The sequence below is a fragment of the Scylla paramamosain genome, chromosome 42 (genome assembly GCF_035594125.1).
Source record: "Scylla paramamosain isolate STU-SP2022 chromosome 42, ASM3559412v1, whole genome shotgun sequence".
Taxonomy (NCBI): domain Eukaryota; kingdom Metazoa; phylum Arthropoda; class Malacostraca; order Decapoda; family Portunidae; genus Scylla; species Scylla paramamosain.
The window spans coordinates 5,767,501-5,795,000 of NC_087192.1; the positions used below are offsets into that span (position 1 = coordinate 5,767,501).

Here is a 27,500-nt window from a genome sequence, read left to right on the forward strand (position 1 = left end):
ACAGGAAAGAAGACATTGTGTTAAGTTAGGTATTGTTGCTCAATGTTAAAGAGAAAGCAGAAACAGAGACACATGAAAAGGAGAAAGAGCTAGAGTAAGGAGCAAAGAAGAAGGGCTTTCTGTACCTAATTTCTCTAACACCTGTGACTCTAATCTGACCAATTCCTTCGCGATGATCTTGGTCACGCTAAACTCGTCGTGTTGTTCCTCATTTTATGGAAGAACCGAAGTGGAATGAGAGAGAGAGAGAGAGAGAGAGAGAGAGAGAGAGAGAGAGAGAGAGAGAGAGAGAGAGAGAGAGAGAGAGAGAGAGAGAGAGAGAGAGAGACTTACACCATTCTTCTCCATCCAAACAATTACATGTTGGTCAAAAAGACGAGCAGGAAATGAGAAGGCAGATGAGGAGGAGGAGGAGGAGGAGGAGGATCGTCATCAGGTCGCAAGTGCTGAGAAGGATGTAAAAAAAAAAAAAAGAAAAAAAAGAAAGAAAAAGAAAAAAATATGATGTCCAGGTAAGTGTCTGTCCATTACCGTTGATGGTGACATGAGTGGGGAGGAGGAGGAGGAGGAGGAGGAGGAGGAGGAGGAGGAGGAGGAGGAGGAGGAGGAGGAGGAGGAGGGAAAGGGAAACAAAGAAAGTAAAACAAAGCAGAAGAAAAGTAGAGAGAGAGAGAGAGAGAGAGAGAGAGAGAGAGAGAGAGAGAGAGAGAGAGAGAGAGAGAGAGAGAGAGAGAGAGAGAGAGAGAGAGAGAGAGAGAGAGAGAGAGAGATATGATTAATATATCCTGTCATTTTTTTCCGGTGTTGTTTTGGCGTAATTCATGTTTATGTAAATTGCTTAAGGATCTTTCATGGCTGTTTTCTTTCTCTACTTATATATTTATGTGAATGTGATCGTGTGTGTGTGTGTGTGTGTGTGTGTGTGTGTGTGTGTGTGTGTGTGTGTGTGTGTGTGTGTGTGTGTGTGTGTGTATACGCATTTGCATTACTGCCACTACAAAGGAATACAAAAGAAGAATAACCAGCCTAAGAGTGAGGGATGAACTTTTAAAAGGCCAAATGGAGGCGCGCGCACACACACACACACACACACACACACACACACACACACACCTAAGCACTCAGACAGAAAACTTTTTTTGACGAAGAAACAGAATATAGAACACAAAACATCGAATAACAATGAGAAAACAAAGTAAAAGAGCAGGAAAAAGTAGAACACACGATACATTATGAAACACCCAATCAACAAAACCAACAACAGAGGCAACCCTAGAGACACATATGGTAGCAGGGACGATTGGTGAAGGTGAGTTTTTGAATGGTAATACAAGAAAAATTCACCGGTGACATTTACGAGGAGACTGACATGCTGTTCCTAGTTACTAAATTTGTTTCCTGACCTTTAAATGGGTCGACGCCGCAAGCAAATAAAAGATGCGTGTATATCTGGATAAACTGATGCATGACTAGACTTTTTCTTAATTCAACAGTAAACTCTTGGATTCTGAAAGACATATCACTACACATTTTTCAAAGGATGAAGAAAGGTAGTAAAATGAAGACGACTAGCTAAGTACAGTGAGCTGACATCTGCTCTCGGTACTGATGTCTTGACATTTACAGTTTGACAGACAAACGACGAATTTCAATTACAGGGCCCGCGATAATTTGGCCGTCGCGTGGTCTATGCTGCTCAGACATTCCCTTTCTTTCTTTTATCATCCTCAACTGTAAAATAATTCATAAGTAAAATAATTCATAAGCCTCCGAAAAACACGGACTTGATGCTCCAGTCGCGTGCTTAAATTTCTCAAACTTTGATTTCAGGTGGGGAAAAACTACACAGTTCAAAAGTCCTGTTGGATGTAAGCCTCGCTGTGTGATAGGCAACCTGCAGGCACAGTGACTGAGGAGAAGGAATACACCTGAAGGTCACACACTCAATGTCACTTTCACTTGTAAATATCACGTCACCTCAACTCTGGAAAGGCGAAGGACTGGGCATCACACTTCCTAAGCCTTGGTGCTCTTCCTTCACTCTCTCCCTTATTCTGGCCATCTTACTAATTCAAAGTTAATCTGTTTTCTCAGTACTTCGTCCCTTTCCACTGGTAATCTAAGGAATTATATACTTTTTTTTCAACTTCCTGTGACTTGAATTCTTTTATGAGAGAAAATTCAAGACATCTTCAAAAACAGACCAACCATCACTTATTTCAAACCTTCTGGAACTGGCTATTAAAGCGGCTTTTTCCTGTAGCTTATGACGCGAGTCCCCTTCATGTTAAAAATGTCAATACAATATGACTAATGTACAACTCCTGTCTTACACTTTCACTGCCACGTTCGTCCTTGGTCAACACTAAAAGCACTGTACAACTAAATGTATGAACACACAAAGAAATGAGAGAGAGAAAATTAGGTTAATTATATCTATTCTAGGCATGAGAACTAATTCAAGACTGTAATAGACTATAGTACTTAGTAGACAATGGTAGACTATAGTACAAAATGAGCTTTTAAGTTGTACTTATGTGAACAAATATTTAGCAGTAAAAGGAAAAATTAAACGACTTTCTCTTACCACTTTCCCTATCTCCCATAAATATAAAAATAAATGCATACACAAGATCATACAAATGCAGCGCCTGTCCTACAACATCAACCGTGACAACACAAAATAACATAAAGAAAGGCAGTAACGCGTGCCGCCCTAGAGATGACCACCTCGCCTTGGCTTCCTCACCCTCGTTAAAGACAGCGCGGTTGGCTGTTTCGGGACGCGTGGCCACTTATATTTTAACATCCAGCTGAGCACACTAAGCTCCCTAACGTATTACCTCAGCTACTCATTAATCGACCACGGGTAGGAGGAGGTGAGTGGGAGTATCAGACTTCTTTACCTGGCTACACCTGCCGTTCCTTACCAGCTGACAATAAATATAAACAAAACCAGGTCATGTTAGGCTCATCCATTCAAAGGAATCAACCGTAGCTACTTCCCAGGACGTACTCATACATGGCACGCTCGAGGCTGAACGTTGAACGGCAAAACAAACTTCGTTACGGCACAGAGTCAATGCCTGAGGGGAGCCGCGGCCTTCCAGAAGCTAATTAATGAGCCTCCCGCTTCATGACTATATTGAGAAGCTCGTTAAGGAAGGGTCGGCTAACATCTAATTCCCTTGCAAGTCCTGGGGCAGTGCTGCAGGAGGAGGAGGAGGAGGAGGAGGAGGAGGAGGAGGAGGAGGATGCCGCCCTCCTCCTGTCCACCCCCTCTTACTTCTCCTTCTCCTCCTCCTTCTCCTCCTCCTCCTTTCTTCCATCACGAAACGTTATTGTATTTCTGTGGAGGTTTGTGGATTCCAAGGTCGTGCAAAACTATAACACACGTAACTATGTAAGTGCTCTCTCTCTCTCTCTCTCTCTCTCTCTCTCTCTCTCTCTCTCTCTCTCTCTCTCTCTCTCTCTCTCTCTCTCTCTCTCTCTCTCTCTCTCTCTCAGCATAAGAGGTAATGGCGACAAAACAACACACGTATACACGATAACAAGACAAACATAAAAGCGGAGACAGAAACACACAAATGAAGCACCGGCCCCTAGACTGCAACTGGGTAAATACAGCGCCGGGTAAATACCACTGAGCAAACACACACAAAAGTCATTCCCTCAAAACGCGTCCCTTAAAGCGGCGAGGCGGATGAAGCGAGGGATGAGCGGGAGTAAGAGTGGCGAGGATGACACCGGAACAGTCCCTTGGTCCTCCTTGTCCTGTTCTGCGTGACGCTACAAAGCATTTCATCCCACTCTTTACATCTCCTCTTTCTCTCTTTCTACCTCTTTCTCTTTCCTTCTACATCTTTACTTTCTCTTAACCTTCTCCTCTTTCCTTCTACCCTTTTCTCTTTCTTTCTGGCTCTCCCTTTCTCCTAATGGGGTGTAAACAGCACAAGGTGTAGAGTCAACAGGGAGATTATAAAGATGACTGGATAAACTTATGGAGAGGGATGATGGGTGAGTACAGGTGTGTGTTATGTTGAGACTGCCTCGTATGAGTCTGATGGTCTTATTGCAGTTTCATTATTTACAATCTGCCATATTAATTTTCAGTACATCAGTCAGCATTATTTTTTTTTTTTTTAATGTAAGTGTGAACTCTGGACTACTGAAAAATGGCAATAAAATAAAAACCCACTGATGATGCAGGTCTCCTAAGAATTGTGGGTTTTTCTTTATCTATGCGCATTTTTCTTTTTTTTTTGTAAAGGTTTGCTCTTGATGATCTTGCCAATGATCTTATAACTCTGTCCAAGACTTTATTTTCATCGTTTTGCTATAGTCTCTCTCTCTCTCTCTCTCTCTCTCTCTCTCTCTCTCTCTCTCTCACCAATCCAGTTCGCATTTCCAAATCAAGGCCACTCAAGCCCCTTCGTCAGTATATAACCCTCCTATTTATCACCACACGCAGGCCCTAATCAGTTTCACCACACCGCTGCTGACATCCTGACTACCGGCGGTGAAAACAGTCTGACCTTAACCTTTCTACCTTGGCCTGGAAGAGTGACACGTGACCTTTAAGCCTCGTCCAAGGTGGTGGTCAGGTGAAGGCGGTCAAGTCATTCCTCCTTGAATTGACCTCTTTGAGCGAGACAGGAAAGAGAGCGAGTGAGAGAATTATTGCGAGCAGAGAGGTACTTGTAGGGATAGGTAATCAATAGAGAGAGAGAGAGAGAGAGAGAGAGAGAGAGAGAGAGAGAGAGAGAGAGAGAGAGAGAGAGAGAGAGAGAGAGAGAGAGAGAGAGAGAGAGAGAGAGAGAGAGAGAGAGAGAGAGAGTTTGTGTAAATACGCACGTCTCGGCAGGAATGTAAATATGACAGTCTCAGGAAATACTTTAAATTGTGTTTCCGCACAAATGTTGAGAATACGAATAAGTATGATGGTATTGTGGAGGAGCGATACGTGACGGGATGGGGTGGAGGAGGAGGAGGAGGAGGAGGAGGAGGAGGAGGAGGAGGAGGAGGAAACAAGAAAAATATTTAAAAAAATGAAAGGAAAATACATTAATTTTTGAATGAATGAATGAATGAATGAAAAGAACAAAAGTACAAAAGAAAAAAGAAAGGAAGAAAGAATGAAAAGCGAAAAATGGCCCCAAAAAAATAAAAATACAACACAGTAAAACACGGGAATGGAACAAGAAAATAACACAAAAAAAAGAAAAGTAGAAGAAAAAGAAAAAGGAGAAAGAGGAAAGGAAGTAACAACTCCTACAACACCTGGGAATGATTTACGAGATATGAGAGACACATAACAAGAAACAACACGCGAATATAAACGTAAAGGAAAGCAACAAGAAACAGCACCATACACACACACACACACACACACACACACACACACACACACACACACACACACACACACACACTCAGGGAAGGGCGGGCAATGCAGAAGGAACGTAAAGAGCGAGACGGAATGCTGCAGAGAAGCGCTTCTGAAATAACACATCATTCAGTGAAGAAAAAAAGAGCGAGGCGGAGGAGGAGGAGGAGGAGGAGGAGGAGGAAGGAAAGGAAGACCAGGTGTATTACATACTAATGCACTGCGAACTTTGTCCCCCCTTCCCCCTCCACTAGGCTCTCTCTCTCTCTCTCTCTCTCTCTCTCTCTCTCTCTCTCTCTCTCTCTCTCTCTCTCTCTCTCTCTCTCTCTCTCTCTATGTGTGTATGTGTGTGTGTGTGTGTGTGTTTAAAATAGCATACGCAGCTATTTATCTGTCCAAGTCTATCTACACACACACACACACACACACACACACACACACACACACACACACACACACACACACCTTCCTTCCTTCCAAACCACACAGTCGTCACCAGCACACATCCCTACCTTTCTTTGTGTACATACTGACGTTTTGCAGACACCTGTAACACCGCCACCGCGCCGTGACACCAGATTACCAGCACTCTACAGCCTTCTGGCACGCCATTATGTCATGCGAGCAGCCGCCTTCCACCCACACGTGTTCTGTTGATATTCTCAGCGCCCTGGATACGAATGCAAATGTCGGCCCTTCATCTGATTGTGGGCTCTTTTGCATGTACTGATTCAGATTAAGGTGATGATGTTAAAATTTTCTTTGATTCTTTTCCTTGTAATTTTTATCTTTTGTCTTGTTTCTTAAATCCTTCCATCGCTATTTGGCATAAATTTCATCAGTTATTAGCTACTCTAAGACACTTTTTCTTGTTCTCCACCTAAAAAAAAACCTATTCTATCTCCATTCTTCTAACGGTTCCTTTTAAAGATTCTATAAGTTGATTTTTGTGCTGTGGATTATCGCATATTGTAGTGAAAGGGTTGATTCTTATTCATTTTCTCTGTCTTTTCATTCGTGTTCCCTCTTTCTATTTGCTACAAGTGTATTTGATCGTTTATTTTTTTTTTTGTGTTCGTCTCGGTTTTGTCTTGTTTCTTTTTTAATTCTTACTCCCTTTCTCTCTATTTCTTCCTTTGCGTCCCCCTTTATTCTATTTGTATGAGGGTATTCGATTTTGTTCACTACTTGCATTCTTTGTTCACCTCAATATCTTAAGTACATGTTCAGTTAAGTGTTGTAGATGATAAAATATAAAAGTTATCATCAGTTTGTTGTCATCAATATGTTCAATTTCCCAAGAGTGATATTGCTCTTCATATTCCTCAAACTCCCTCCTCCAGGCGCCTTGCCAGAGTATATTTCCAGCATCCGAGTATAGAAAGATGTTATCGTTCTCCTCCTCGTGAATGCCTTGGTGAGAGTAATGCAAGGCAGCGTCACATTCCTTTGCGGCGGGATACACCTCGCCCGTCACATTACCTGCTCCTCACTTCATTCCCCTTCACTGACATGTCATAATTTGCAGCAACCGTGAATAACCCAAAAGACAGGATCATTTTAGATTCCTGCGAACTGTTGTCTTTGATCAGGTTCTCTCGATCTCCTCCTTCAGGCAACCCGTCACTTTGTTTACTGGTGAGTGCAGGTTCAATCTTGCTAACTTTCAAGCTAAATATAACTGTAGCTACAACTTTAAAACTCCATTTTATTTCATTCAGGTAACGATCTCTATTTTTGAGAGTGTTTCTGACGTCAAGACCAGATGTAGACGTTCTTCTTGCTGGTTAAGAATTCAACATGAAATCGATGTAGCAGAGAAGTTTCTTAAATTTTGTCATCAACTGTGTGTCATATGACCTCCATTTACATTTACTGTTTGAAAGGTGGAGTCATACCTCACACATGGCATTGCAAACTTCCCTACCATTTTACATATTGAGCAGTCTATAATCATTGTACATACGAAAAAATAAAAACGAACGATTTTCTTTTGTTTCATTCATCCTCTGTTTTTGGGATGTTTCTGACGTCTTGTTGAGATGTGAACGTTCATCTCCTTTCTGCTTAAGGTTTCAACGCGAAATCCATATGGCAGAGGTATTTCTTATATTCTGCCATCAACCGTGTGTCTTCCACTTACAAAGTTCAATCTGAAGAGTCTTTTCTCAGACATGGCGTCGCAAGCTCCTTCAATCTTCATACATACTGCAGAGTTTATGCATTGTAGATAAAGAAAATCAATCCCTTACTCTCATCAACATAACCCAAGTTCGCTTTGTCTCTGTATATGACGTTTCTATTTGCATGAAGTAAAAAAAAAAAAAAGAAAAAAAAAGACTACTTCGCGTGAGGGATGAGGATGGTATGTAACAGATAGAAGCAAGTATGACAAACATGAGACTTGCTTCTGACATTAAAGCCAAACCCATAAAACTGCTGCTCACTTCGGTGCTTAAATGGAGCTAAATTACTGTTACATTCCTACCTCTGGCCTGTCATTGCTAGTAAAACATTTTTTTAGCAAGGAAAATAACAAAAAAATGCAGGAATTAAGTGATGAAAATAAATAAATGCGAAATCGTTCTCTCTCTCTCTCTCTCTCTCTCTCTCTCTCTCTCTCTCTCTCTCTCTCTCTCTCTCTCTCTCTCTCTCTCTCTCTCTCTCTCTCTCTCTCTCTCTCGCCTCTAAACTGGTCACAGGAATCTATTAAGAAAATTCCTCCTAATTACCTCATGAATTTCCTTCTCCTCCTGCACCACCTCGCCATTTTCCTCCTCCTCCTCTTCTCGGCCAAAACAGGGAATCTGAATGAGAGGGTGAATTGAACGACGATAAAGGAAGCACTAAAAGAGGGAACAGGGGATGGGGAGAAAACCGACGCGTATGGAACACTTACGGATAAAAATAAAGGGAAAGAAAGGGAGGTGGAGGGTAAAGGAAGAAAAATTGAAGGGTATAGATGAATGGGATGAATGTAAAAGAAAAGGAGGAAGAAATTAGGCGCCACAGGATGGAGAATAAAGAAGGAGAAAGGAAGGAATGGAGAGAAAGAGGAAGAGAAGAAAAGGAGGTAGACAGCGAGGAGAAAGAGGGAAGAAGGGAGGAATGGAGTGCAAAGAAACCACGGAGGAATAAAGAAAAATACCTTGAAGGAAGAAAGGAGAGGAGTGGAGAGAGAAAGAGAACAAGAGAAAAATCACGTTAATGGTGAGAGAGAGAGAGAGAGAGAGAGAGAGAGAGAGAGAGAGAGAGAGAGAGAGAGAGAGAGAGAGAGAGAGAGAGAGAGAGAGAGAGAGAGAGAGAGAGAGAGAGAGAGAGAGAGAGAGAGAGAGAGTACAGAATGTGGATATGTTGAGATTTATGAGAGTTTATGATAAGGTGAGCAAAATTGTTGGTTGTTTTATGAATTTTTTGGGTAAATATGTTTTCTTCCTTTCTTCTCTTTAGTTTTATAAGATTTAATACACTGCCCAAGATATAAAAATACTAATAAAAAGGAGAAATATTGTTTGTTACTTTTTTCTTGTCATTTTCCTTACGATTAAGAGAATGATCAAGAAATGCAACGATAAACACACACACAAAAAAAAATAAAACTGTCTATCTATCTGTCTGTCTGCCTATCTGTCTATTAGTCTACCGCCAACTCCTTACATTTCTCTCCCCTTTCCTCACGTACACACAATTCCCTTCTCCCTCCCTTAGCCTTTCAACTCTCTCTTTTTCCACTTTTTAACTCCTCACTCGCTCCTCCCTCCATTCACCGCTTTATTACATATTGCCATTCCCATTTTCACTTTTCCCTTCTCCTCCCTTCGCTCCTCCGTTCCGCGCGTCTTAGAATGCATGCTGGTTTATATGCTGCCACAGATTTGCATGCACGCGATAGCACAGTCGATTGTGAATACGGCGAAGGAGACGGAATGGAAACGGTAGCGATAGTGAAGGAAGGAATGCCGGAGTAAGTGAGAGAGTGAGTGAGGGAGAGGACGAAGGAGAGGACGGGGGAAAGAGGAGGAGCAGTAGGAGGCGGAGGGAAGCAAGAACTACCATTCAAAAAGAAAAATCACATTCCGAAGCGCACAGAACAAGAGTTTTCTGGCTGTAGCAGTTGCGTGTTAAGATTTAGGAGGCACAGGAAAGGGCAGGGCTATTGAAGCACGGCGTGGAAGTGCATGGAGCTACAGAGAGGAGACGTGGAAGGCAAATGGGTGGCAGGAGTGAAATAGAAGGCTATGGGCCACGCCGGGGAAGTTGCAACGATATGGAGAGAGATTGGGAAATGTCTCAACATGTACGAACACTAACTTTGATTGGACAGTGATGCTTCAGTTTGTTACCTGGCAAAGTACAGGGTGATAGTGAGAGAGAGAGAGAGAGAGAGAGAGAGAGAGAGAGAGAGAGAGAGAGAGAGAGAGAGAGAGAGAGAGAGAGAGAGAGAGAGAGAGAGAGAGAGAGAAATATACATACTCGTAGAAGCTGTACAAATATACTGGCAAAGATATGGACAGATGAACAAACAAAAAGATACACAGACAGAGATACGGAGACGTGACAAGATGAAGAAAAAAAGACGAAATAAAAGAAAGAAAGATATACAAAGAACACATACGCGCACAATGACAAACAGAGAGAGAGAGAGAGAGAGAGAGAGAGAGAGAGAGAGAGAGAGAGAGAGAGAGAGAGAGAGAGAGAGAGAGAGAGAGAGAGAGAGAGAGAGAGACCATACGCTATTTTTAAGATCGTTCCTTTTAACAACATTTCCTCTACAAAAGACGAACCTAACGACATCAGCTTTTATTTTCTTCTCTTTCAGCAACAGTACTCGTTAGAATGAAGCTGAACAACGTCGGGAACAAGAAAATAGTCTTAAAAAAATACTCCTAAGAAATAGTAGAGAAAATCAAAGTAAAATACGAAAACCTTGAGCTGACAGGAGTGATATTTAGTGACGTAACCTTTCCTTTCGTGCTTCATTTGATGATTTATCGTCTACTGAACCTGCCAATCACAGGTTTGCATTAAATAACATCTTTTTAATACGGTGATTCTACCCAGCAATTCTGAATTCATACTCACGTTTGGTTCTCGACAAAAGTCACTCCTCACTACGCGTCCTATAAATTGTAGTATAAAAAAAATTGTTCAAAGTTCCATTTTCTGTTATAAATTGGAGTGTAGAAAAACATCCAATGATATTTGTTGGTGTACGTACATCGAAGGTATCTGTTAAATAACTCACTGATTATTAAGGGTTCAAAAATGTACATGGATTAAAATATCTCCTAAGGTAATGTATTTAAACTCTTCAGGGCTACAAGTTATCAGTCATTCATCCAGTCTATTAAGCATTCAATTACTATTCCGTGTCTTTACTAATGAATATTTGTTACGAAAATTTACTCTTAATAATTTGTCTTAATAATTTGTATTTTTAGTTTAACTTCCATCAACGTTTATCAGTCAGAACATTTCCGAGCTTAACGAGGAAGTCAGGTTATTAAGTGTACGTAGTCAAGGACGGGTAAAATCATCATCTGGCTGTGCTTCCTGCGTGCTCTGAGGGAGGGGAAGGAATACGGAAGGAATGGGATGGGTATTAGTTGAATAATTGAAGTGATCTGATGGAAGGAGGCATTACCTGTCTACTTATCTAGCTGTGTGTGTGTGTGTGTGTGTGTGTGTGTGTGTGTGTGTGTGTGTGTGTGTGTGTGTGTGTGTGTCCGCGTGTGTGTCAGTAATGTTGACTTTTCTATGAATGATAAATAAATACATATAAAATTCAAAAAGGTATTTTTGTCAATATGGATTTACATACCTCTCTCTCTCTCTCTCTCTCTCTCTCTCTCTCTCTCTCTCTCTCTCTCTCTCTCTCTCTCTCTCTAGAACACACAATACTATCACTTAGCAAAAAACAAATAAATGGTGATATGAAAAGCCTTTACAACACTGCGTATATCAAACACCCGAAAATATCTCATCTCCAGAAAAAAAGAAAGAATAAAATAAATAAATAAACAAACAAGATTCAGGAAAAAAAAAAAAGTCGCGAATCCTCTCGTAACTTTAGTCAACAAATCTTGGCCACTGGTTCGCTTCCCGGTGACTGGACGGTTGCTTAAATCCCGCAAATCTTAGAGAGGGAGAGATTTGACAGAAAAATGTTCTGCACTTAGAAACTCCACGAGCTCAACATGCGCGGCTGATCGAGTCCCCGGAGGCAGGGCAGTAAATCCCCTTAAATCTCCTCAGAAGCTTTCGTGGATTTGGGCTGAAGAAATCTTGCTCGTCGAATTCAATGACATTTTACAGTAAATTGTCAGTGTCTGTCTGTCTGTCTGTCTGTCTGTCTCTGTTTCCCCCCCCCCTCTCTCTCTCTCTCTCATTTAAATATTTGCTACTACACGTTAGAGCAGAATAAAGTTGGAAAGCACCATTTTCACGCGATTCTTTTCTTTTAACGCTCAGTAATAACAGCTCCAGGAAAAAATACTTTAAAATATAGACATACGAGTATAAGAGATCTTTTATTTAGTAGGGGGGAAAAAAAGTGGATATTACTGCGTGTTATTGGATGGATACCTAGATTATCGGCGGGGTATGAATGCTCTCTCTCTCTCTCTCTCTCTCTCTCTCTCTCTCTCTCTCTCTCTCTCTCTCTCTCTCTCTCTCTCTCTCTCCCGCAACTTTTTCAACAACACCTCTAAATCAAACCATAAACCATTTTTTTTTCCATGTTCCCCTTTGTATTGGAACCTCGTGAAAACAATAACAAAGCGATCATGAAAATTAAAAGCGAAAGCATCAAACAAGTACATAAACAATACGAAGATTTAGAGGAATGGGAATGAGGAGGAACAAATCACTAATTACATCGCTCAATTACTAGGCATTATTCCGAGTTCTTTGAGAGAGGAAGCAAGTGTGAGAGTGAAATGAGGAATGAGGGCAAGAAGGGAGAGATCAGCATAACTGGCTGTGAGGGAAGGATGAGGGGAGGATGAGGGAAAAGCACGAGGCGGTGAGGGGAAGAGGACAAGGACGGGAGGATGAGGTGATGAAGTGACATAAAAAAGGGGAGATAATTATCATGTGATGCACTCATTATAACTCAATATGGATGGGAGATTTTTTTTACTAATACAATTATGGTTAAATCATCTGTACCTCTCACCTCTTTCTCTCTCTTTCTCTCTCTCGCTCTCTCTCTCCCCTCGTCACGTCCCCTCGTCCACCTATCTACCTGCCTGTCCTGCCTGTCCCTCGTGGAAACCATCACAAGCACACGTGTTAATTGATGCTTTGGTATGTTAGCCTTATCACCTTTAAAACTGTTCATTATTTTAACTCTCGTCCCAGTCATTGTACCCTCGCCACGCTGCTACGGAATAGAAAAAAAAATATATATTTATATGGAGTTTGCGCACATTAGGCGAGGGGGAAAAAGTGATACAGGGACGGTGAAAAGTGTGCCAGTGTGATGCACCCGTAAATTTTGTCAAAGTATGTAATGTGCGTTGATTGTATTACTGCGAGCTATAAAAAAATGAGTGAAATAAATCTCTCATTCGGTGTTGGATAATCAGGTAGGTTGTCGCGGCTGTCAGATCCTCCCACTCACTCTCTCTTCCCCTCTCTCTTCCTCTGGGCATCCTCCTGTACTACTGCAGTTGGTACTTTTGGGGATTTGAACGTACTTGTTGAGAATTTTCTGTTGGTTATTATTCTAGATCAATATTATCACAACCCTATCTATGTTTCTCCTTTTTGTTTTCTTGTATAGTATTTTGATGTTATTGGCATTATCATATTCCCTCTAATGTATTATACCGCGTTGTCGTTATTAATAGTTTCACAAATACCCGTTTTATATTTTATTCCTTAAAGTGTTGTCTTGAATAATCCGCTATCATTGTTATCAACACTCCCATATTCATCTGTCTCACTTAAAATTTTCTTGTTTACTTTTATGTTATTGTCATCGTCGTCAATATCATTACAACTTTATTTTGATGTTTGTTACTTAAATATATTTGGTCTTTTTTTGTATTTTACCGTTGTCATTGTTATCATCACCATCATCATCATCTCCATATCTTATTCTTTATCATTTCCTCAAGCATTATATCTATGTGTGGATGGATATTTTATCATATAATTATCATTTTCATCATCACCTCCGTAGTTTATATTTAATCTCTACAGTTCTCGTCGTTGTCATCATCACTCTCAGTAATTACTATTCACCTGCCAGACAAAGACTCAGTCCAGCTTCGTTTCGTTCACTGTCCTCTGCTCGTACTGTTCACTAATTAATGTTCGATTCAAGGAGTTTTTACTTCTTGTCTCTCTAAAGTGCTCCCTGCGCTCTGAAACGGCTTAACAGTTCTTCTCAACGCTGCAATTCAGTCAGCCTGTCACACTGTAATTCCTGCAGATAAATCAGAGACGTGCTAAAACCCGTAACAGTCTGAAGCACATCTACATGAGAGGTCTGAATAGTGAATGGAAGTATTTCTTTGCAATGTTTTAAGCTTTTCACTGGTATGGCTTTTTTGTCGGATGAAGAAAGTGGCCTCGTGGGGATTAAGCTTATAATTTTGAAAGATGATATTCCTAGCAGAAGAAGTGAGGGAATATTTAGTATAGGCTATTACAGAACATGAAAAAATATGGGAAGCTGTGGGAAGCTGTCAGGCCTACACGTGGCAGTTCGTAGTGCATGTGGTTTAGTTTTTAACTCACTGAAATATTGTTACTAAAATTAATTAGTACTTTTAGCAGGCAAAGGGTTAACGGACAAACTAGTGCACGATATAACGGTGACATTCTGACTAAAAAATAACAAGATAAGTGACGGAAATCTTGCTATGATAAAAGGAAAGTCCTGAGCAACCTTTACCCAAGACCACCTTCACATTCACCAGGCCATCACAGTCTTATCTCAGCCTCGCCTGGGTTCCGTAGGTCTGTCTCCCCCACATGGTCAGCCCCCACAGCTCCCACCGCCACCCAACAGCCCGTCAAATAGTGCAATATTCCAGCAAAACTCATTAAATTAATTTATCTTTTATTTTTTCACTGCATATTAATGAATTACTCGTTTTATTGAATTAATTACAAACACGTTTTTTTAATCAACGAAAAAGCTTAAAGAGAAACTGTCAGGCGCTTGAGAATTACAAATGTAAACATATGTACTGTCTGTCTGTCTGTCTGTGTGTGTCTGTCCCTGTGTCTGACTTTCATTAACGAATGCAGACAAAAAAAAATCAGAATCATTCATTATTATGTGATATATAAATGCAAACTTGTAAAGTCAGAAATTTTACATACGAGAGAGAGAGAGAGAGAGAGAGAGAGAGAGAGAGAGAGAGAGAGAGAGAGAGAGAGAGAGAGAGAGAGAGAGAGAGAGAGAGAGAGAGAGAGAGAGAATAAAGAAGAAAGATAAAGCGAAAAAGTGACAAATAAGCAAACAGACAGGCAAAGACAGAAAGACAGAGAACGTGTTTTCATAGCTTGGCACGGAGGAGAAATTGAAAGACAGCAAACACACCAAGACGAAATAGCGAGCCACGTAAAAACGATATGAACTACAAGCGAGGAAGAAATTGGAAAGACAGAAGCGACACCCTGCGACACATACCAACATGCGAGGGCCGTGGGGAGCTGCAGTCCGCCTCTCCTGGTCCTGCCGCGCCGTGACAAAAGGATAATAGAAGCATAGGAACAAAAGCAGGGAGAGAGAATAATTCCTTAGCTATTGTGATTGTCTCCGTGGCAATTTCACGACTAATAGTAATGATGATGATGATGATGATGATGATGATGATGATGATGGTGGTGGTGATGGTGGTGGTGGTGGTGGTGGTGGTTGAGGTGATGGTTGTGGTGATGGTTTTGGTGGTGGTGAAATGGGGATTGTATTAGTAGTAGTAGTAGTGGTAGTGGTGAACTGGTGGTTGTAGTAGTAGTAGTAGTAGTAGTGATGGTGGTGGTTGTGAATGTTATTTGTTGTTGTTGTTGTTGTTGTTGTTGCTGCTGTTGTTGTTGTTGTTGCTATTGTTGTTGTTGTTGTTGTTGTTGTTGTTGTTGTTGTTGTTGTTGTTGTTGTTGTTGTTGTAGTTGGTCATTGCTGCTGATGCTATTGTTTTTCCTGTATTTTAAACAGGACCAGGATTAAAAATAGGAGCAGAAGCAACAGCACCGTTATCACCACCAGTGCTTTATAACAAGTAAAACTCAATACGCATTGCATTGCACTACGGAAAACAAACATAAATAAAACACCAAATAAAATAAATAAGTAAATAAATAAGCAAATAAAAAATGCCAACCCGTTTAAAACTCCACATAATATTGGCTGACACGATCCACAGCTAACCATTAGTTCTCACCGGTACCGATAAGACTCAAGTATCTGAGGGGAAGAGAAAGACTCCATTCCTTGTCTGGTGGGGAGCCTGACGCTGAGCCCTAACGCACTGCAGATTAAAAGCTACAATGAACAATGCTGGTGCGGGGATTCTTAAGGGGATTTACAGAAAACGTGTAAATGAAGATTCACGACGGAAAGAGTTGCCAGTTGTGTGAAGCCGCCGCGTGCTCGCCTCGAAGGGGGAGACTTTAAGAGCATTACGCCGCGTGTGACGTGTGGACTGCTACTGCCCACCACCTCCCGTCTGCCTCACTCACGCGGGACTTGTCTGGCGTGGTTTTCTCTTCAGTTTTAACTCTTTCACAACTACATAAGTTTTCACATAATCACTTACAACTTCTTAGACACTTGTTTTAGTGGTTATGTCTCGTAAATAGTTCTGTAAACTGGAGACAAAATTAATTATCTCTCTTTCTGTGTGTCCATGCAAAAATTCACTAACAGAGATGTTAACAGAGGATGTCTCAGCAGTAATAGGATTCAGGGCAGGTGATGGAACACAGGTAGCGATGGACATGTGTAGCATTCATCATAACAAAACAGTGGTCAATTATCGACAATTAAGAAAGTAAAACTTGTACAGTAATGGGAACTGAACCAGGAAAGACGGTGTAATTATGCACAGTCTTCTAACCACAAAGTTGCAGTGCACTGTTCTGTTAACTGCTTATCTGGTGACATTAAACCTGAACCTTTAATCGTCTTATCACTCTTACGTTTAAGACCATTTAGTGGAAGGTATTTGCAGTTTTCAAGAGTGCTTTTTATGATTGTAGTAATAATTTTACATTATTAAAAACAACCATGAAAACCTTAACCATTATCTCTTTGACCTTTGAAAAGTCATGAGCAGTGAATAAAATGATTAAGAAAACGAGTCCAGGCCAAAGGAGGACACGACAACTTGTTGGCACGGTGGTCTGGGCGTGGACAGGACACTGAACATGTATTCAATGAGTACTTGTGGAGCAATGAGCGCCGCCACGACTCCCTGATGGGCAGCGCTGGGTGGACGGCGGTGCAATGATGCCCCGCCACCGACACACAGCAATGGCATGTGCGGGTAAACAACGGATTTCGTGTTTAGAGAGCCGCAGTGGGACTGTTCTCTAGAATACAAATAACCATTTAAATTTTTAATAAAGTCGAAATGAAAATACGGCATGAAAATGGAAACGAAAAAAAACAACAGTATACATTTAATTTTCCCTTCGTTCAGTGTGTATGTGATATGTATATTGAAGGTGATTTGCATTCAGGTGCAGAAAAATACTCTTTGAAGGTGATGCCATTGTGTGTTTCAGGCAAACAATTTGACGCTTCACGATCCTTTCTTTTTATGATATGATTTGTACGATGGCGAAATATTTCCTCCTACTTCACTAATTAAAAGTATCATTATAAAACAGCGTTAACACGGCGATTCATCATTGATCGTACGAAACTGAACGAAACCAGGGAACAACGGCAACAGCAAAATTACAAGTATACTCAAAAGCAATAGTAACTTAACGCATTCACTTCCACTGTGCTATACGCTGTCTCAATGTTACGTCTTCAAATTCACTAGGAGTAACATTCGTCAGTTTTCTTTTTGTAATAAGAATGTCATTAGATCGGAGGACTTAAGATTGAGAGGAAGCAAAGAACACAATGACAGTAAATGAAGGTTTTTCGATTTCAAACAGTGAGTGTACATGACAAAACAATGGTAGGGAGAGGAGGGAAAAAGACCAAGAAACAATAGTTCAACTCACCTGTCTTTCGATCGGTTACCTTTAGCATAATTAATTGTGAGAGAAATCCTGATCCTTGTCACTATATTTATCCCTTTAACTATTTGTCGCGAATGGCGGGCAAAAGGGCAAAAGTAATAGTTCAATATATCATTGTCTCGGTTCTCTTTTGCTTAATTAACTATGAAAGGAAATCGTAATTCGCGTCTTTATTTATCCATTTGCTTCTTACATATATATAACCTTCCTGCCTGCGTATCTATTTCAACTCTCTCTCTCTCTCTCTCTCTCTCTCTCTCTCTCTCTCTCTCTCTCAATAGGTGGTAAGATTAAAACACCAAGTCCCCAGTCTCGTCTCTGGTCAGCAACTCTGTCACGTCAATTCAACTCAAATGGAGACGAATAACCAGCGCTCATGCAATCCGCTCCTCCTCCTCCTCCTCCTATTCTTTTTAGCTTTATTCAGCCGCCCTTCCTTACACTGGACCAAGATGATGACGAATGAAGGGCTAACTAGGATTTGTGTCAGCTGTATTCTTTGTAGTGTCACCAGCAGTAGTATACGAGCTTTTTGAGTTAGCTGTGTTGTGATGTGAGTGGTGGAGCTGGTTAGGTATGTGTGTATGTAGGGAGAGAAGGCTTTTTTTTTTTTTTTTTTTTTTTTTTGTGTGTGTGTGTGTGTGTGTGTGTGTGTGTGTGTGTGTGTGTGTGTGTGTGTGTGTGTGTGTGTGTGTGTGTGTGTGTGAGAGAGAGAGAGAGAGAGAGAGAGAGAGAGAGAGAGAGAGAGAGAGAGAGAGAGAGAGAGAGAGAGAGAGAGAGAGAGAGAGAGAGAGAGAGAGAGAGAGAGAGAGAGAGAGAGAGAGAATAAAGGTAAAAGAAAAACAACAACAAAAATTAAACAGCAAAGAGAACAGAAAGAAGCACAAAAGTAAAGAACATTTGAAAGAATAAACAACAAAAATACATGAACAAGATAAGATAAGAAGAAAAAAAACATCATCCTACGTAGAAATCTCTCTCTTCTTTGCTTTAAACGTGAGACAGATAGATCGTCCTCACTTTGTTAGAATTCTCATTTGCCTTATTCTGCCTGGTGTTCTGCTCAGCGTCATTCACACAGACAGACACTGCATCAGAGGGAAACACGTCATCACACAACATTAACAAGAGAACAAAACTGCAGAAAAAATGCGACAAGACATAAACCAATAAATAATTTACTGCAAATGACTGAATTTATGTGGAAAGAAAAAAAAATTATGCAACTTATCTGAATGTTAAAAAAAAAAAAACACCGTAAATATCTATATAAACGATGCTAAAAGACAAAAGTGAATGGAATGAATTGAAATATAAGCTAATGAAAAGAATGAATGGTAGATACGATTCCTGGAATGAATAAGAGATATCATTTGTTACCATAGTGAATTTTTTGTTCCTCGAAGATAAAAAGGAACAACAGCACATACAGTGAAAAGAGATTAGAGAGAGAGAGAGAGAGAGAGAGAGAGAGAGAGAGAGAGAGAGAGAGAGAGAGAGAGAGAGAGAGAGAGAGAGAGAGAGAGAGAGAATGGAAAGCTTTAACTGAAGCATGAAGGAATCTTTCATATTCTCTCTCTCTCTCTCTCTCTCTCTCTCTCTCTCTCTCTCTCTCTCTCTCTCTCTCTCTCTCTCTGTCACGTGCCATCCGCCCCATCAGTCTGCTTCCCATCACTCACCGCACACAATCTGTCTGTCTGTCTGGCGTAAATTTGCGGGAAGTGCACATCCACTAACCCGACACACACACACACACACACACACACACACACACACACACACACACACACACACACTGGTCGTCCCACACACACATATTTCACACACAGGAAGTTCCGCCAAAGCACAAAACACCTTGCTACTTTCTGCTACTTTCTCACCGCTGCTTTACGAGTTTCCCCTGCACTTCCTCCCTGATGCAAAAATTGACAAGTATCGTCTCTCATTCCTACGCCACGAGGGTCAACTTTAAGACACACGATCTTGCACTTTCCTCGCGACTCTTAAGCAAACCCATAATCTAAAGCGATACTCCTACGCCACAACGGTAAACTTCAAGACACGTAAGCTTTTGTGTATGGAGACGACAGGTGGGCTTGATAAGTACGTATTAGAACACAGGGGCATAATGAAAAGTACACGTGATCAAGGTTACTCATGACATCCCTTTATAAAGCATGTATACATTATAATTACGTATACAATTGACAGGAGGGTTTAATATATACTTTTTAGAGCATACGAACATAAGGAAACTACAAGCTATAGAGTTTTATAAAGCATAATACTTATACCCCATTTACTAATTGGTCTAATATTATTTTAAGACTCCTTATCGTGTTTATACTAAAATGTGATTATGAAGTTTGTGCCAGTATTCACTATTGCAATTGTAAACCAGTCTGTTCCTTCCTCTTTTATAATTTAACGTTATCAAGCTTCAATGCGTCACATCTATTGCTTCACATGTTATTAAACTTAAGGCTACTTTTCAACATCACCCTTATATCGTATTATACAGGAAATAACAAGTGTAGAGTTGCAGGATTTTTTTCATATTACCTTATGTTCTCAAGGTGCAGTTTATTAGAATGAACAAATATATAATATAAAACGACCTTCCTTTGTGCGTTTTGAGAGCGTGAGAGTGACAAGTACAACATTGCAGTGCGAGGATTAGGCGCGGCACTACTACATACACCCAACACACGCAAATTCCCAATCGACATCAACAATAAACTTAATTACTATGCACAATGGAAAGGAAAACAACAACACCGACAGAAAAAGAAAAAAAAAGACAACAGCATTCATGGTTTGTGTGGCTAATTCTCACCTAATTAAAAGCAGCCTCGTATTTCGCACACCCGCGCAAATAAGTGAAGGGAAGAGAACACAATAAATACGCCTCCAAACTTGTTCAAATAGAATTCATTTAAGTATATTGGTATCGAACTCCACCCGATAGGCGAGGATGCTGCACGTAAATGCCATCGCCTGCTACCTTTAACCTGGCCCTGCTGCTGCTGCTGCTGCTGCTGCCACTTCAACTACTACTACTACTACTACTACTACTACTATTACTACTACTACTACTGCGACCCTACTTCCATTGATCTCATTATTCTGCAACAACAACAACAACAACTTGTACTACTACTACTACTACTACTACTACTACTACTACTACTACTACTACTACTACTACTGCTGCTGCTGCTGCTGCTGCTGCTACTATTACTAATATTGCTACTGCTACTACTGTTGCTGCTGCTGCTGATGCTGCTGCTGATGCTGCTGCTGCTACTACTACTACTACTACTACTACTACTACTACTACTACTACTACTACTACTATTACTACTACTATTTGTTACAGTTGCTACTAGTCTAATTCTAACAACATCAAAAAATACAATAACAACAACAACACCAACAACAATAATAATAATAATAATAATAATAATAAAATAATAATAATAATAATAACATATAATTATGATAACAATGATAAAGTAATTCACACACGTAAAGGACATAAATCGCTTTAAATGCTTATTGCTAATCCTGGTGACTGTGTAAAGTAGATAATAAGGCACACTAAAAACTACAAATTTACTAAAACATTTCCCTCTCCATTTGTTATATTTTCTTTCCTTCTCTTCATTCATGATCGTTTCACTCCAATGCCAAGAATAAATATATAAAACACACACACACACACACACACACACACACACACAAACGCTTTTACAAAATTATAGTGCAAAGAAAAAGAGAAAAGGATGAAACAAAATCGCGAGGAGGAAAAACACGCACCAAGGGAAAAAGACAATGAAGAAGAAAAGGAGGATAAAAAGTGGGAGTATCTGGGGAGAGAGGAAAAAAAAACTTGGATAACAATGAAAGATGGAAGAATGAAAGACAAGAGACACAGAAAGATAAGTCGAACGAAAAAGGAGGAACAGACGGAAGGTGGAGACGGAAGCACAGGTTAATAAAAATGAAGGAGACGAAAGAAAAAGAGGAGGAGGAGGAGGAGGAGGAGGACATAAACACATAACAAGATAAAAAGAACAACAGTGATAACGCTGAATCAAGAAAGAAGGAAGAAAAATATGTGAGAAGAGGAACAAATGTGTGTGTGTGTGTGTGTGTGTGTGTGTGTGTGTGTGTGTGTGTGTGTGTGTGTGTGTGTGTGTGTGTGTGTTACGAGGAAGGAGAACAAGCGTGCGAGACAGAAGAAATATATAATAATAAAGAGAGATCGTTCCTAGACAGGAGAAAATGTCACATGATGATGAAGAGAAAAGGAGACACATTCCGGGGAGCAGGTATGGGAAGAGGAAGACGGAGAGGAGGAGGATGAGGAAGAGGGGGAGGAGGAAAGGCACGGAAAGAGGGAGACAAATTAATAGAGCAACAGAAACTTCTACTATTATAACTACTACCACAATTACAGCGGTTACTCACCACCACCACCACCATCACCACCACCACAACCATCATCACAACCACCACCACCACCACCACCACGTGACAAACCTACACGATGTTCGGAAAATTCGGAAATGCGTCATCTTTTCCGCAAGTTTTCCTCTCTCTCTCTCTCTCTCTCTCTCTCTCTCTCTCTCTCTCTCTCTCTCTCTCTCTCACTCCAACCTGATGCGTTCCCTTCACCGTGTTATCGGGAGATCCGGCTTGAGCGAAATCGGACCCGAATAATGACACCGTTGGGATTAAAGCGAGAGAGAGAGAGAGAGAGAGAGAGAGAGAGAGAGAGAGAGAGAGAGAGAGAGAGAGAGAGAGTCGCAGGAGAAACAGCCCAATAAGGAGGATAATAGGACGAAGATAGCCAGAGGGAAGGGAAGATGAGGACAAGGGGACGACAATGTGTTATTTTTATAGTAGGGAGGTGACCCGCGCCCCCGCTCCCTGCCCGCCCCTCCGGCACTGATACACTCGCGAGCCCCGCCACGACACAGGCCGGATAGAGCAGCGGCCGACACACACCCGTTCACCACCGCGCGCGCCAACCTAGTGACCCGCGTGCCGCCCGTCCCTCTTTTTGTACCTCCACTACAGCCAGCAGCAGCAGCAGCAACAGCAGCAGCAGCGGGCAGCCTCAACAGTATAGTCTGTCTCTCTCTCTCTCTCTCTCTCTCTCTCTCTCTCTCTCTCTCTCTCTCTCTCTCTCTCTCTCTCTCTGAATTCAACCTCAATTTTCATATATGCAAACGTGCACACGGGCAGTGCCTTGTCTACGTATCTTCGTGTGTGTGTGTGTGCGTGTAGCTGCCGCGAGGACATCTTCATGAATGGAAGGAAGAAGGAAGTGAAGGAGAGGGAAAGGGAACGAGGGAGGCAGGACTCCATGAGTGATATATGAAAAGATGAATGAAGAGAGGAATAGAAGATGGGAAGCGAAGGAGGAAGATGGTGGAAACAGGGAAAAGAGAAGAGGAGGGAAGAAATGGTTACGAGAGAGGAATTGAAGTGAAGAAATAAGGTAACCGAAATGCAGGAAGAAGGCAAGGAGGCGGCAAGGAAGAAAAGAAGGAGGAAACGTGGAGGGAGGGAGGGAAAGAGGGAGGAAGGAAGGGAAGGAACATCGAGGACAGAACACATTATTGCAGTTTTACCATCAAGAAAGACTCAAGAAGGTGAGGGGGAAAAAGAGATAAAAAAAGACTTTGGAGAACTGGTGCAGGAAAGATACGAAAGAAGGATCAAAGGAAGGAAGAGAAAATGACGGAGGGAAGAAGGAAGGATGAAAGAAAAGCTGGGAGAAAAGGTAGAAGGAACGAGTGAAAGATGGAAGGAAGAGAAGGGTCAGAAGGAAGAGGAAAGGTTATAGATGGACTTATAGAATGAAGTAAATGATGAATGAAGGAAGGAATGAAAGAAGGAAGAACTGACTGAAGAAAAGGAACAGAATGAGGGAAGGTCATAAATGGAAATGAGTATATTAATGAAAGAAAAATAAGGAAAGGAGTGATAAAAAATGATAAAGTAGAAATGCATAGAAGAAAGAGGAAAGAAGGAAATGAAGGAACAAATGAAGGAAGGAAAAAACATAGTTATTTCTGATAAACATAACCTTTAAGTAAAAAAGAAGAAAGTAGATTATAAACTGCGTATCTAAGCGGGTAAATACGTGCGTGGTGTGATTGTAATTATACTAAAACACCGCTAGTAGATATAACTTCATAAAAAAATTAGGAAAGAGCAGAAGAAATAATAAAAACTATCTTCTCGCTCAATAATGCAGCGCTACAAAAAGGTGAAGGTTGCCAGAAGGTGCGCAAGTCACTCGTTCCCTGCGTGGTGGTGAGGGTTTAAGTATTCATTGCCCTGCACATCCCTAACACCGCGACCCACGCCTGCCTACCTGTACTGCCTTGAGTAGAAGTCTTTTATGGGTCGAGTGTCCGGTAAGGTTCCTTTCTATCCTCTTCCTATCATGTCTTTCTCCTTTTGTTTTCAATTTTTTTTTTTATTTGTAGCTAAGAACATATGATAAAGCTTGCATTCTCCCTTTCTTCTGCCATGTGTTTGTTCTTTCCTATTTTCATTAGGTTCTACTGATAGCTTATTAATAATATCTGATGTTTCCTTCCTGCCCTTCTCGTCTTTCTTTTTTTTTATTTTCAAATTATGATTCTAGGGTTACTACGAATTACACGTTATAAATCAGAAAAAAAATGTTCTCGCCTTGAGGGCCGAATATCTAGTAAGATTCCTTCCTTCCGTCCTTCTGTTCAACTAATAATTTCTGCGGTCTTTAAATGTTACCCTTATGTTTGAGACTAGGATTCTTCGACTGTTGATAGCATCATGACACTTCGTGTTTCAATTCAGTGGCAAAATTTTCAGACTAACAATAACACGGACACTAAAAGACTTGAGCTATTCCATCACTCTTTTTGAAGTTAGTCGTGTATTTCGATATTACTATCTATTAAAGTTGATTAGACCATTCCAGCAAAGCGATCTTGTGAAATATATCAACATTACATTCAACAACAGCAGTCGTTCGGATATCTTGGGGCTTCAGAGACTTGGGTAGAGTGAGTACATAAGATTACCAACAATATTCTCAATTTCAAAACCGTACTGAAGCATTGCATAGTGAATGCCACTGAATGTGATCAGGTGCTTACTCTTCTTATGTACGGCTATCTATTACTCTCAGGCGTTCATACATATTCATTCCATTACCTATCGCTTTGGGAACCACGCTGTGTCAAGTAAGAGTCTGCCTCTGTTATGTGACCGGTCGTCTGCCTCTACTCGTACCTGTAGTTAATGTCTCTTTTCTTTGGAGCTTCCCGTAACATATTTACCTGGTGGCGTACTTTTTCGTCACTACAAGTGTAAATATTAAACTACAGTATAATCAATTACTGGTAGATCTTTGGTGACCTGTAGCATATAAGAGCCAACAAAGATCACATCTTACTGTTAACATGAGCGAAAAAAATATCACGTATTCATTGCATATAAACATATTATAAGCATCATACTAATATTTATTACAACTCTTGAGTTATGAAAATCTTTATTTGCTATTTTTTGTCAGAAATATGTTGTCCTCTTTACTGAATATGTGTTAACCGCTACCAAAGTATTATTCATTAAGTATTTTCTATAAGAATTATTATATAAATGTTTGGTCTAAAGCACATTTTCTTTCTTCTTTCATCCTGTTGCAGAATTTTTAAAAGTGAATTAATTATTCATTTTATATTGTACTTATCATTGTGGTTTGTGAATGTTTTTTTTTTCTTTCTTTTGATAAGCATTTGTTTTCATTGAATAAATAAATACATCTGTGATTAACACCTATGTATCTTCACCAAAAACAATTTCAATACATACGACTCCAGAATTCCTGAACACGAACCATGAAGGTCGATGGAATGGGTGTGAATTATGAGAGGGCGAGCGAGGAGCTTATGTATGTACGATTGCGTGTTGTTCCTCTGTACTCTGTAATAAAACTCTCTACAACCACACTATTAAGAATGTACAGGTGTTCGTAATACTTTCTACCTTCAGAGATGCCATAGAAATCACACGAACTCTTCAATTTTACAGGTGAGCCATAGGTAACGATCCCCACCTCGCATGCAATGAAGGAGTCGAAAAAGGGGAATAAAATACTGAAAGAGAATAAGTACCTAGAAGAAAAAGAAGTACAAATGATATAGGGATATATAGAGTTTGGTTGGGAAAGTTGGGAGGAAGGAATGTGTGTGTGTGTGTGTGTGTGTGTGTGTGTGTGTGTGTGTGTGTGTGTGTGTGTGTGTGTGTGTGTGTGTGTGTGTGTGTGTGAGTACGCCCACCTTTACTACGGAATAATTAATCATGAACTAGGTATATAATTAATGATCATGGAAATTACATTATTAAAGAAAAAAAAGGAGGAAGCCCGAAGTTTGCCAAGAGTTTACGAAATACAGCATGAAGAAATTATATATACTTACTACTACTACTACTACTACTACTACTACTACTACTACAACTACCACCACCATCACCACTACCACTACAAAACATTAACAACACACCAATAAACATACAAACAACACAAAACACTGAAAATAGCCATATACTAATGACGGAGGAGATGAGAAGCCTACAAGGTAAGAAGATAAGAAAAAGGAAGAAGGCGGAAAGGAGAGAAGAGGGTATACAGTATATGGAGAGCAAATTAAGGGCTTGATGGTCGAAAGTAAAGTGAGGGGTGAGGAACCTCGAGGTGATGAGAGGGGAAAGAGGGGATAAGAGGGAGAGAAGAGGAAGGGCAGCGAGTGGCCAAGAATGAATGAAGGAGAGGAGAGAAGAGACGACGCGGGGAACGAACGGGAAAAATAGGAAGGGGGAAGAAAGGAAAAAAATGTGAAAAAAAGTAGAGGGAGGTGTGGAGGGAGAAAATATGTAGCAAGTGCAGGTGTGTCTGGCTCTCTCTCTCTCTCTCTCTCTCTCTCTCTCTCTCTCTCTCTCTCTCTCTCTCTCTCTCTCTCTCTCTCTCTCTCTCTCTCTCTCTCTCTCTCTCTCTCTCTCTCTCCGCCACATTATCTAAAGGGGAAGGGAAAGGAACAGTCGCAATATAAAGAAGAGAGGCTCATAACAACATATGCAAAGCTCGGTTATCCGCTCATAAAGGTTCCTGCAACTTTAATATATTCCTCTTATCCCTCTTCCACCTCTTCTTTTTTTCTTCTTTTCCTTTATTTTCCCCTCCTCCTCTGCCTCTTATTCCTCCTCCAGCTCTTCCTTATTTTTCCTTTTCTTCTTTTCGTCCTCTGCTTTTTTTTTCTATTTTAGCTCTAATTGTAGTGTTATATCTACGTTTATTAGAATTACTGCAAGATTTGGAAAGTTAAAACCATTTGACATTTTTTCCTCATCTTATAAATACTGCTATCCTGTACTTTTTGCTTTACACGCGTACCAGTTGCCATGGATAATACATTTTGATATACTTTTCCTTCTCACCACCACCACCACTAACCCTACTACTACTACTACTACTACTACTAACAATAATAATAATAATAATAATAATAACAATAATAATAATAACACCATCACCACCACTACCACTAACATTTATCTTAGAAGATGGAAACTGTACACATGTCAGTTTCAAGATGTCAGATGTTAAGTTTTACGTTCGAAAGCTTCTTCATATAATACTTCTGGTCTTTTGTAGCGTCCCCATTTTCCAATACTCTTATACTCACGTGCAGTTTGTCCAGTAAATAGTGAGATACATTTATCTTTCTTCCAATAAGGAATAAAGTACCATTGAAGTTTCATGTGGTGATATAAGGAGTGTAAAAGAGCTCCCACGAGAAGTACCATTACATAACATCATACAATATCAAGC

The 27,500-nt window shown here is 40.5% G+C and overlaps 1 protein-coding gene across 7 annotated transcripts in view; it reads right to left on the reverse strand.

Moving 5' to 3' along the window:
• Nucleotides 1-27,500, reverse strand: part of LOC135093210 (agrin-like) — a 503,425-nt gene that overhangs the window by 215,876 nt on the left and 260,049 nt on the right. The window contains exon 1 of one of the 7 annotated variants that reach the window (XM_063992192.1): nt 22,616-22,634. The exons of the other annotated variants lie outside the window; for them this stretch is intronic. The gene's annotated coding sequence lies outside the window, so the exon portion shown is untranslated. Of the gene's footprint in view, nt 1-22,615; nt 22,635-27,500 lie in introns of those variants that run through there. 7 annotated transcript variants of the gene reach the window in all.